A 13,433-nucleotide genomic window follows, 5' to 3' on the forward strand; every position below is an offset into this window, starting at 1 on the left:
CTTACCAAGTGGGCTGCTTGTCTCATCCCCTAATTTCAACCCAATCTACTAGAGCAAGGCTTTGGCCCTATTTTGCTGAAACTGCTCTTTTATAGATAATTGATAACTAGTGTGAATATACTTCCCAGTTTTCATGGGAGAGTCTTGGTTTACCAGTTGCACTAGCTAATGATTCATTTTTCACTCTCAAGGATACACAAGATACACAATAAGTTACACAATAAGTTATACATGTCACTCCATCAATGGCATCCTTATCATCACATAGAGTTTAATTTGGACCATAAATCAGTAGCAGCCTGCAAATATAATCTATCGCATGTTCCTTAAAAATTTTCTTTTGTTTCTGTGACATTGCATTCTTCTGATGGATCAGAAGAAGTAGTAATGCTTACTAAATTTTTCAAGTACTTCATTATATTTCCAGAACATTTTCATATGTAACAGATTCTAGCCAATAAAATGTGGAGAGAATATGAGTCTCTTATACGCTCAGTGAAAAGTCATATGATATGATTCTCCATTCTTTTTAATAGAAAGCTGAATGTTCCAAATAGTGCATCTATGAGATTTTTAGCATCTACCAGTCTAGTCCCTGTATGATTTCATACTTCATAGTCCCCATTGACCCTGCTGAGACAGACACCATGAGTGAGAAACAAGCTTTTGTAATATTGAACCCTGAAATATTAGAGTCCTTTGTTCCGGAAATATACCCTACCCTGTCCTGAATAATATACTTACCTTAAATATTTTCTCATTCTCAATTTTCATCCTGGCTCCGAGGCCTTTACCTGACTTTAAATACATCATATTAGCATATTAAAGGAAGCTATTTTCTTTTAACATATATTATTGCTTATCTATTTGTTTTTTTGAGTGACTCTTTAACCCCTCAGTAGAATGGAAGCTTCATAAGAGTTTGAAACATATTTGCATTGTTTACCACTGATATCACTAGCCTTAGAATATTGCCTGCCATGAAGTAGTTACTTCGTATTTTCAACTAAATGAAAGTAACTGTGGATGGAAAATGGAGACATGTAACACATCAAATTTAGGATATTTCTATTTTGGCTGCTACTTGTATTTTTAAAAATTCTTGAAAATATCCCAGCCCTTGAAATTATGATTAATGGGCCAATTGTTTTCAGGTGCGAAACGTTTCGTTTTAATGTGAATCAACGTAGATAATTATTCAGTTCCATTTGTCTTAACCCGTATTTCAGGAATATGAGTTAACAGTGTTTATGTGAAGCTATCTTCAACATATATTGTCTGAGTTGCAAAATGTCTGAAAATGTATTTATCCTCTGTCACAATATGGACAACTTGACTAAATTTAATATGTCTAAGTCACACTCTTCTCTTTCAAATTGTGCACTTGTTCTATCAGTGTCTGTAATTTTGCATTAATATAGAAAATCATTAGACCAATATGATTTTTATTCTCCTAAAGTAACCTCATATTTTTAATATTCTTACTTAGAATGTATTTTATGTGTAACTTTCAAAAGTTCAAAGTATTTCTAGCTAAATATGGATTCTTTTCGTTAAGTTTGAGAGATGAGCTGATATAAATGCCCAGTAAGAATAGGCTGTATTTTTAAGGAAAAAGTATTTTTTAATATTTTGTATCTTTTAAGTGCCTTCTAATCTGTTCTCAACTTGAAAATTATTATTATATGTGGGTCTAATCTTCATTTTTCTTAACATTTTTAATATTTTATCTTTCTGTCATATTCATTTATGTGTATGGGGGAGTCTTTTCTGTGGGGGGTGGGAATTCTCAGTCCTTGATTCACTTGTGTTAATTTCCAACAGCCATTCATTTTCCTAAATGTATTGATCTTAAGTCAATAATTACATTGTTTAATACAAAAACTTCAATTTTATGTTTGTTTTTAACTTTGAAAATTTAAGACTTTGTTATAATTCACAGATGTAAGAGAGCCTTGCACTTTTTAAAAGATAAATGAGATATCCTAAAATGTTACAAATTTTTAGCCAGTAAATTTAGGAAAGGCAGTGCTTCAGTTATTCAGAAAATGTTAGTCATCTCCTTTTCTACCACAGATTATTTTTATACATACTTGATGTTCATATTTTTTCTCATCAGTGCAAGAAAAGAACTTCACTTAGATGGGATTAACAGAGTTTTTAGAAATTGATTCCTGTTGTTTCTTTGTATGCTTATACCTGTATCTTTCTTCAAGATCCATGATAAAAATGGCAGGAATGGAGATGGCAATTAAAAAAACAAAACAACAAACGCAAGACACACACATACAAAGTAGTTTGTAACTGCAGGGTTTCATCAGTGTTGTGTGGAAATAACGCTGCCCTAGTATTAGTAGTAAGCAATATTTTGTTTGTTCTGTTTTTCTTTCACAGATATTCAGGATCCAGAGCCTTTTTGCCATATCTGATTTCCTGGTTTGTGGGGCCATTTAAAAAGAAATATATTCCAAGGCCTCAGAGTATTGTGTTTCTGCACAATGAGACAAATGATAGAAGGTTTCAATGTGTGCTTATCTACAGTTCTTATTTTACAACTTTAATCTGTCAACTAAAAATTAATAGGACTATGGATTCTCTGCCTCATCTCCAGGCAGGCAGCCATCTTTAAAAAAGTTGATTATCAGGCCTCAGGAACTTTGGTTCTTCAGCCTTTATCTGTTAGAGATTCTTCCCAGATTTTAGCTGAGAAACATTTTCTTAGTCTATTTTTTTATATTTATATATTAAATGTTTATATTAAGAGCAATGGTTCATCCTATTTTACTCCAAACGACAGCATAATTTTCCTTAATTGCAAGCAAGGTCATGACAGTTTTCAGTATCTTTTCACTGCCTTCTTCGAATATCTACCCTATTTTACGAAGCTGTTTGATGATGACACTTCCGTCTCTCACTTTAATCCATCTTTTTCATATGCATTGGTCACTCTGCTTCTCTGTCTTCCTCAATGTGAATTCTTGTGGGTTCTAGCGGGTTAGTCTCTATTTGGTGGAGGAATTAAATTTGGAGGAATATTGGGATCTTGCTCCAGATCAGGAACACTGACAAACATGTAAGAAGTGGAATTTGTAGTGAGTCAGACTTTCGGGAGAGCCTGGCTTGTGATTTGAAGTACTCTATAATTGCAAAATACAACTAATTTCTGAAAATATATTTTTTTATAGTTGTATAGCTTTCACCCTTATACCACACAGGACTTGGGAATTTTCCCCCAGCGGGTCATGGATTCCTATGGTGACTTTAAACACTGTAGACAGTCACTGTTTTAAAAATGGAACTTGATGGTCTTAACTACAAAGGACTTAAGAAAGTTTAAAACACAAGAATGTCATGAGCCTCAGCAAATGTAGGTGGTCCTGGCTTTGGGATGGCTGACTCATAGAGGCCATGACAACCTTGCACAGCTTCAACAAGGCACAGACACAGCCTTGAAATGTTCAGACTTCAGGGTTCTCATTGCAACACATGTGCAGGGTGAGGCAGATGCAGCTAGCATGAAGAACCTAAGATCTTATCATAGAGAAGAATCTTCCCCTATACAGGCTCCTCCTACTTTAAAAGGATGTAGTAAATATTATATTTGCTGGTTTACCATTTCTTAATAGCAGTTAGGGAACCTGTGATTCTCAATGGCAATTAAATTTCACCTGTAAAAAGCATAAAGAACCTACAGAAAAATGGACAAGAAACTTGAACATATATTTCACGGAAGAAACGGAAATGACCAATAAATATGTAAAGTAATGTTTAATATATTTGCTGGTAAAGGAAATGCAAATCAAGACCACAAAAACAAAATTCTACACCTATTTTCTTGGCAAAAATTTAAATTCAACATTATGAAATGTTAACGAAGTTCACAAATGTTGATTTATAGATTGCTGATGGAATTTTGAATTGATTCAAAGTCTCTAAAAGAGTTTAGCGTCGCCTTTTAAATACAATCATTTCATAGTACATATATTCAGTGATTCAGGAATGCTGTTCCTTGCCATAATAGTAGTAAGAGATATGTATATTAGAGTTTCTATTCTTCTTCCTTTGTTAATAATTCACTTATTTTTGATATTCCAGAAGCAAGTAGTTTGCTTATTATAGGCACTGCAAATATTAGTAACTTCTCAAACTCTTTACTTGTCTTTTCCCTTTTGTTTTCTTAATGAACAAATACTTTTATAACTAGTATAATAAAATTTATTACTTTGTGGATAATGTTTTGTATGTTTTAAAACAAACATTTACCTAAGATACTGAAGATGTTATATATGTAATATGTAATTATATAAACTAAAATTTATATGATTTGCAAAAAATTACATGTAATTTATGGTTTTATTTGCTCATTTAGATCTCTAGTCTACCAAGAACTGATTTTTGTGGCATACTTATAGATAAGTCAAATTTTATTTTTCTGCAAATATTTAATTAATAGAGCACTTCATTAAATAAATTTCTTTACTCGTATTATATACATATACTTCCAGGCTTCTAAAGTGGTCATCCTTGTTATTTTCACAATATTTTAATATTCTTTTAGTGGGTACCCTAAAGGCTACAACATATATCTTCATCTTATAAAGTCTAGCATATATTAGAACATTCACTAAAGACTTTTGAGCATTGTAACTTTATTCACTTCCTTCCCTCTGAAGTATTCTCAGTTTAATTTTATACGATATTATATAAATAAGCAGCACACAAAACATAACTTGTAAAACTATAATCAATCTCTTTTTAGATTTTCTATCACATTTCATTGTTCCATGCTTTTTCTCTTCTTCTCACTTTTATCTTTCAGTTGCTTCACCACACAATTTTTTCTCATACATTTGAGTCCTTAAATATATAGTCTTTTTTTCTACTTCCTTTCTTGGAAGCTTTATATTTATTTTTTTAGAGGTTTTTATAGGTTATTTTCAGAATTAGTTCCTCTGTGTTCTTCCCTGCCTTTCACTAAGAAACATAATATTTTTCTCAGACACCCTTACCAAACCCCATCAAATTTCTATGATAATAAATATTATATTATATTTAGTCATGTGTTTTTTATCATTGTTTCCTCCCTAGGTATTGGAAGTTATGAAATGGGTGCCTCGTGTTTGTAACTCTCATGTCTTACACCTAACAATTTAGTAAATATTGTTAAATTCACAAGTAAATTAATTCTCTGCTACTAATAATGTCCAACACTACAAAAGATATCAACCAAATCCAGCAATTAACAATGTAAAATTCACAATACATTATTCTATTCAAAACTGTTAACATGAAAAAGAATGGTATAATATGTCCCATGAATGAAAAAAAATCAATACAAATATGTAGAGATAAAATTAACAGAGAAACATTTAAACAATTACTCTGAATATTATAAATATGCTTAATGATTTAAAGTAAAACATTAATATAATGCATAAGGTTTGGAGAGTATTAAAAATAATAATTTCGGAGATAAAAATATTAATTAATTTAATAAAAAATTTACCAGATGTCATTTATAATAAATAAATTTCAGAAGAAGAAGAAAAATATCAGTGCACCAGCAGCCACAGCAATGGTAACTATTCAAATAAAACAGAAAAAAGATTCAAAAATAATGAATAGATCATTAGAGATGAAGAAGATAATATCAAGCAGTCTCTAGATTTGGGTTGGTTGAGGGAACATAAAGGTATTTGAAGAAAAACATTACCAAAGATTTTCTAAATTGGACAACAATCTAAATTTATAAATCTGAGAAAATCAATAATTCCCCAGATATATAAACATAAAAATTTCAAACCAAGGTACATCATATTTAAATTTCCATAAATCAGTGATAAAATTTTAAAATTAAAGGCAATGCAGGAAATACAATTTGTGCTGAGTAACATTGTGCAATGCTTCCTCAGACTTCTTGTCTGAATTTATACAAACCAACAGAGGAACAGTACAGCAAAGGGAAAAATGAAGCCAAACTGTCCACTTAGAATTCTATGTCCAGGAAAAAAATTGAAAAATGAAAGTAAACTATAAAAAGGCAAACATAGAAAATATGTATCACAATTAGATCTGCATAACAAGAAATGTTGCAGGAAGTTATTCATAGTGTAAGAAAATGGTACCAGATATATATTCTGTTCTATACAAATGAATGGTTTCAGAAATATTGAAACAGGAAGAGTGATGACAGTTATCACAATGCTTTAAAGTATCATGTATGGAGAGGTTAGCCAAGTTCAGAAAAAAGGCAAACCAAATTTTACATGAACTGATTCCTATTATATCAGTAGATTTCAAAGCAGAAATATACATCTTCATCAGAAGTAACAGAAAAAAATAGATAAGAATGGCTGTCATTGTACAATTTTCTAAGGATTCCATAAATTTTAGCTACCAAATATTAGAGAAATCCCTCATTTTTGCCCTTTCACCTTACTTTATGTTGACATATTTCTAGTCCTAGACCAGTACATCCTACAAATAATCACCATGCTAGCCTTAGAGTACATAGTTGGCGTCTGTTGGTAATTATTTTGTAAATGTCATTTTAGGACAAAACTAAAAGAAACTATTTTTTTCTTTAAGATGACCTGATTCTTATGAATTAAATTAATATGCACAAACACATCAAGTTTTAATACATACAATGTTTTATATTTATTATAGAGAAGAATTAGCTCTGGAACAATTGGGTTCCAGTCTTAAAAAAAAATAAATTTAAATGTTTCTCTAAATGGAAACATGGGAATTTTTTAAATTATTATCCTTTAAGTTCTGGGGTACATCGTGAAGATCATGCAGGTTTGGTACCTAGGTATACACATGCCATGGTGGTGGTTTACTGTATCCATTGCCCTGTCATCTACATTAGGTATTTCTCCTAATGCTATCCCTACTCAGTCCCCCGATCCCCTGCTATTCCTCCCCTAGGCCCCCACCCTCCAGGCCCTGGTGTGTGATGTTTCTCTCTCTGTGTCCATGTGTTCTTATTGTTCAATACCCACTTATGAGTGAGAACATGCAGTGTTTGGTGTTCTGTTCTCGTGTCAGTTTGCTGAGAATGATGGTTTCCAGTTACATTCATGTCCCAGCAAAGGACATGAACTCATCCTTTTTATAGCTGCACAGTATTCCATAGTGTATATGTACCACATTTCCTTTATTCAGTCTGTCCTTGATGGGCATTTGGGTTGGCTCCAAGTCTTTGCTATTGTGAACAGTGCTGCAATAAACATATGTGTGCATGTGTCTTTATAATAGAACAATTTACAATCCTTTGGGTATATACTCAGTAATGGGATTGCTGGGTCAAATGGCATTTCTATTTCTAGATTCTTAAGGAATCACCACACTCTCTTCCAAAATGGTTCAATTAATTTACACTCCCACCAACAGTGTAGAAGTGTTACGATTTCTCCACATCCTCTCCAACATCTGTGGTCTCCTGATTTTCTAATGATCACCATTCTAACTGGTGTGAGGTGATATCTCAATGTGGTTTTGATTTGCATTTCTCTAATGACTAGTGATAATGAGCATTATTTCATATGTTTCTTGGCCTCATATATGTCTTCTTTTGAAAAGTGTCTGTTCAATCCTTTGCCCACTTTTGAATAGGTTTCTTTGTTTTTTTTTGTTTTTTTTTTTTTTTTTTTTTGTTTTCTTGTAAATCTGTTTTAGTTCTTTGTAGATTCTGGCTATTAGCCCTTTTTCAGATGGGTAGATTGCAAATTTTTTTTCCCATTCTGCTGGTTGCCAGTTTACTCTATTGATAGTTTCTTTTGCTGTGCAGAAGCTCTTAAGTTTAATTCAATCCTATTTATGTATTTTGGCTTTTATTGCCATTGTTTTTGGTGTTTTAGTCATGAAGTTCTTGCCCATGCCTATGTCCTGAATGGTACTGCCTAGGTTTCCTTCTCGGGATTTTATTGTGTTAGGCCTCATGTTTAAGCCTTTAATGCATCTAGAGTTAATTTTTGTATAAGGTGTAAGGAAGGGGTCCAGTTTCAGCTTTCTGCATATGACTAGCCAGTTTCCCAACACCACTTATTAAATAGGGAATACTTTCCCCATTGCTTGTTTTTGTCAGGTTTGTCAAAGATCAGATGGTTGTAGTTGTATGGCATTCTCTCTGAGGCCTCTCTTCTGTTCCATTGGTCTATATCTATGTTTTGGTACCAGTACCATGATGTTTTGATTACTGTAGCCTTGTAATATAGTTTAAAATCAGGTAGTGTGATGCTTCCAGCTTGATTTTTTATTTCCTTAGGATTGTCTTGGCTATGTGGGTCTTGTTTGGTTCCATATGAGGTTTGAGGTGAATTTTTCCCAATTTTGTGAGCAAATTCATTGGTAACTTGATGTGGATAGCATTGAATATATAAATTACTTTGGGCAGTATGGCCACTTTCACAATATTGATTCTTCCTAACCATGAGCCTGGAATATTTTTCCATCTGTTTGTGTCCTCTCTTATTACCTTGAGCAATGGTTTATAGTTCTCATTGAGGAGGTCCTTCACATTCCTTGTTAGTTGTATTCCTAGGTATTTTATTCTCTTTGTAGCACTTGTGAATGGGAGTTCACTCATGATTTGGCTCTCTGTTTGTCTATTATTGGTGCATAGAAATGCTTGAGATTTTTTCACATTTATTTTGTATCCTGAGACTTTGCTGAAGTTCCTTATCAGCTTAAGGAGATTTTGGGCTGAGACAATGGGGTTTTTTAAATATACAATCATGTCATCTACAAACAGGGACAATTTGACATCCTCTCCTCCTATTCAAATATGTTGAATAGGAGTGGTGAGAGTGGGCATCCTTGTCTTGTGCCAGTTTTTAAAGGGAATGCTTCCAGTTTTTGCCCATTCAGTATCATATTGGCTGTATGTTTATCATAAATAGCTCTTATTATTAAGATATGATTTATCGATGCCTAGTTTATTGAGAGTTTTTAGCATAAAGAGCTGTTGAATTTTTTCAAAGGACTTCTCTGCATCTATTGAGATAATCATGTAGTTTTTGTCATTTGTTCTGTTTATGTGGTGGATTCCATTTGTAGATTTGCTGATGTGGAACCAGACTTGCATCTCTGGGATGAAGCCTACTTGATGATGATGGATAAGCTTTTTGATGTGCTATTCGATTCAATTTGCCAGTATTTTATTGAACATTTTTGGGAATTTTTAAATAGTGAAGTTTTGCTCATCTTTCAATATTTATTGCCAATTTAATTTATATACACCAAATTGAAACCATAAACATCAGACTTTCAGACCTTCAACAATACCCAAGCTTTTGTTTTCCAGAGATAATACAGTAACTATACAGTGAATTGTGTGTGCAAAACAGTTTATAAAGCATATAAGATACTATTACTTCTGAAAGCAATACTTTATGTGGCTAAAATCTGGGTTTATTTTTAAGGAATGAGCTTCTGATTTGGCTCTGTTTTCTCCTCCTTTTTAAAATTTAGCTTTTTGTGTTGTCATGTTGAGAATAAAAATAAATCACTTCTTGGCCTACCCTTTTTAAATATTTCTGAATGACTTAAAGTTAAAATTGCCTTTTTCTGGAATTATAATATTAAATTGATCTTTTCAGAGTTACTAGTAACTAATATTTTTACTCTACTTTGATGCATTTTTATCATACTGCTTAAGAAAATATTTTTATGAGTTTGTAAAAAAAATAATATTTGCACAGATAGCTATTTATTTTTAAAAGTCATATAATTTTTCCCTGTAGGTTTTTCTTAACCAACCAAAAGGAAACAAAAGAAAATTAGAGAAAAGTGATAGAGTTATTCTTGTTGATGGCATCAGTGACCTGTCTGGATCACCTGCTGCAGAGAGGGAGGCACAGCAGTGCCTGCACACTCTATGGGGTTGGTGGAAGCTGGGAACAGGTGGAAGACCAGACCCCTTCTGAGTTGGCAGGGCAGGAGTTCTAGCCCAGCTGCAGCCACCCAGCTGAGGCTGTGGACCTGGGCATCCCTGTCCCCTTGGGGCCCAAGAGCAGGCAGAAGCCTCATGCTTTCTGGGTGCAGTTGCAGCCACCCAAGCAATGGCTTGGTCCCAAGCATCTCTACACTCTTAGGGACCCAGAAAGGCCTTCCCTCTCCTCACAGTCTTCAAAATACCTGCTCTCATTGCCTGACCTACCCCCACTCATGGCTCTTGCTTCACATTCTCAAAAACACCAGCCCCCACTGCCTGGCCTTCCCCTACTCCTGCCACCTGGTCCACAGGCTTGGACCTGCCTGCTCCCTCAGCCTGGCCTCCTCCCACTTTGGTGCCCACTCTAATCTTGGAGCAAAGTTGAAGTAGAGCCCAGGAGCTGTTGCAACCCAGCTGGATGTGCACGCCCTTGAGGCAGTGCTGACATGCCAGTCCCCTGCCGCCTCAGCCCTCTCGAGATTTTGGGTGCCAACAGGCACAGGAGGGAGGCTGAGGGGGTGCTGAGGGTGACTCGGTGCTGGCCTGCAGGTGCCCCATGCACAAATAGCCTGGGCAACAGCAAGAGGCAGACAGGTTCATGAGCAGAAAGTGAGGAGTCCCCAGTGAAGCCCCACTTTTTCAAGTGATGGACAGCCTAAAGCCTAGGGTGTGGGCTGATGGACCAGAATGGAAACTTATGGTGCCTTTTTCATGCTGCTCATTAACCAATCAGCATGCACTTCCTCTCTTTGAAACCCAAAAAACTTCCCAACTCAGCCAGACCCAGAGACAACTGGTGATCTGCCTGTGGAGAGGAGCTGCTCACTTCAGGGTCTCCTCTTTGCTGAAAGCTGAACACTTGTGGGGATACCCTGCCTGCAGAGAAGAGCTACCCAATGGGAGTCTCCTCTGAGCTGTTCTGTCCCTTCATAAAACTCCCCTTCAGCTTGCTCAACCTCTGCTTGTCTACATTTCTCAATCTTCCTGAACGCAGGACAAGAACTTGGAACCTGCCAAACTGTGGGGCTCAAGGGCTATAACACAATCAGTGCTGAAACAGGACCCTTGCTTACCATGTTGCAGGTGACAAGAAGGAGGGAAGAAAGAGGAAGAGAACAGCTGTAGCCCTTGGGGAACCCAGACCTAGGAGTTCCCTGAGCCAGGGCTGTGACACCCTTTTTGGGGCCCTTCTGTTCCTGGATTCTCCAAGTTTCTGTCTGGCCAAGTTTCCAGGCATTACCATGTTCCCTGGTGCCAGCTGTGGAAGCTGCTTTCAGTATACCTGGTCAAGCAGTAGCCTCACAAAGAGCCAGTGTACATCCCTCTGCAGCCAGCCTGCCTGGCTGTTGCAGTGGCTAGACCCCATGCTTGCTTGCTCACACAGCCCTCGCCACTCCACTCACTCTTGGCAGGCATGGGATTCAGGCCAGAACTGCAAGCTGAGCACAGCCTGCCAGACCAAGTGGGTGGAATGAGCCTAACTGACATGAACAAAACTTGGGCAAAGGCACCACTGAAACAGAGGTTTCCAGCCAGAAAAGTGTCACCCCATGAATCCCAGGACATTGTTACTCTGGCTGGTTTTGTACTCCACATCTCTTGCCCAGCCATGTAACTACTTAGGATACCAGTGTTAGTCCATTTTTGCATTGCTTTAAAGAAATAACTGAGGTTGGGTAATTTATAAAGAAATAAGAGTTATTTGTCTCATGGTATTTCAGGCTGTACAAAAAGTACAATGCAGGAATCTGTTTCCAGTGAGGGTCTCAGGAAACTTACAATCATGGCAGAAGGCAAAGGAGGAGCCATCACATCACATGCCAAATAAGGAAGCAAGAGGGAAGGGGGCAAAATGTACCACACTCTTTTAAGCAACCAAATCTCACTTTCTTTAAACAATCAGTTGTTGTTTTAAATAACTCAGAGCAAAAAATCACTAATTAGTGCCAGGAGGGCACCAAGTCTTTCATCAAAGATCTGTCTGCAAGGCCCAAACACCTCCTACTAGGCCCCACCTCCAACACCGAGGAGCACATTTCAGCATGAGATTTGAAGGGAACAAACATGGAAGCCATACCTACATCTTAACAATAGACAACAAGTTGGAGCATGAGAATCCACCACCAATATCCTCTACTACAGATCACCTTCTATACCTAGGATTGACTAAAAACTTTAAACAATAGATAAATTGGAGCAAAGGTAGATAATAGCCATTGAAAGAAGTACATACAAAATGGTCAGCAAAGATAGGCTAATAAATAGAGAAATCAGTAAGAGCAGTGGTGGGAGAGATGTGCATTAATCTTCAGCAAAAAATTATGTAAATAATCACATCAAATTAGTTCATCATATATTAAATACTGTCTATTTCTATGATAAAGAGAATATGACAATAGTTAAATGGCGACTTTTGTTCTGATTATTTTGGTTTGCACGTATTTAATACATACTACTAAGGAAAAATATTTTTCTAATAATGTACTAATGATATACAACTTCAAAACTTTGAATTTTGAAGTTTCCTAATGTACATATTCATTCTAACTCAATTTTCCCTGCAAACTGATCAATTATTAGCACTTCAAAATATCCCTGCCTTTTGAAGTGATTTATACGCTCACTCTCACCCCTTGTACTTCCATAATAAGTTTATCGGGAGTCATTAAAAACAACATAATCAAACTAATTAAATAATGATGGCAATTTTGTGATAAATAATTTGCCAGTATGCCAAATACCATATGTTTATTATGTTATTTTGATCTTAAATCTCTTAAGGTATATTTCAGAAAAGTTAAATGTAAATATTCCCCTGTATTATTGCTGGACTCTGTTATGATATCTTTAATTTTTAAAGTTGTATTATTTTACAATATTTAAAAAAAATTCCTAGTAAAGTAATTACTTCTCTTATCTTTAGTTGGTCAATCATTCCTTAATGTACATTTAAGAAGTATTTAGCTTAAATCCATATTGGGTTTACATGGCTCTTATTAATGTAGAATACTACGACACCAGGCCATCAAAATAGTAGAATAAAATCAAATTATGATTAATCATGCTTTTTAAAAATATAACATCTTTGCTTTTTAAATTATTTTTACAAATACAAGTATATTTATTTAATTAAAAATTTTTAAATTATTTTTAATTATGAGCATACAATTGTTGTATAAAATGATGGATATATGTGATATTTTGATATAGGCATACAAGGCATAATGATCAAATCATGGTAATTGTAGCACCTCATCATCTCCAGCATTTATCATTACTCTTTGTGTTATGAACCTATCAATTCTACTGTTTTAGTTATTTAAAAATATATGTAAGTTTTTGTTAACTATAATCACCCTATTGTGCTACTGAATACTAGGTCTTCACTCTAACTATTTTTGCACCCATCAACCATCCCTATTTTCTTTCACCCTTCCTTGCCTCTGGTAACCATCAATCTTCGCTTTATCTCTATGGATTACATTTTTAAATT

This window comes from Callithrix jacchus, chromosome 1 (genome assembly GCF_049354715.1).
Source record: "Callithrix jacchus isolate 240 chromosome 1, calJac240_pri, whole genome shotgun sequence".
NCBI lineage: Eukaryota > Metazoa > Chordata > Mammalia > Primates > Cebidae > Callithrix > Callithrix jacchus.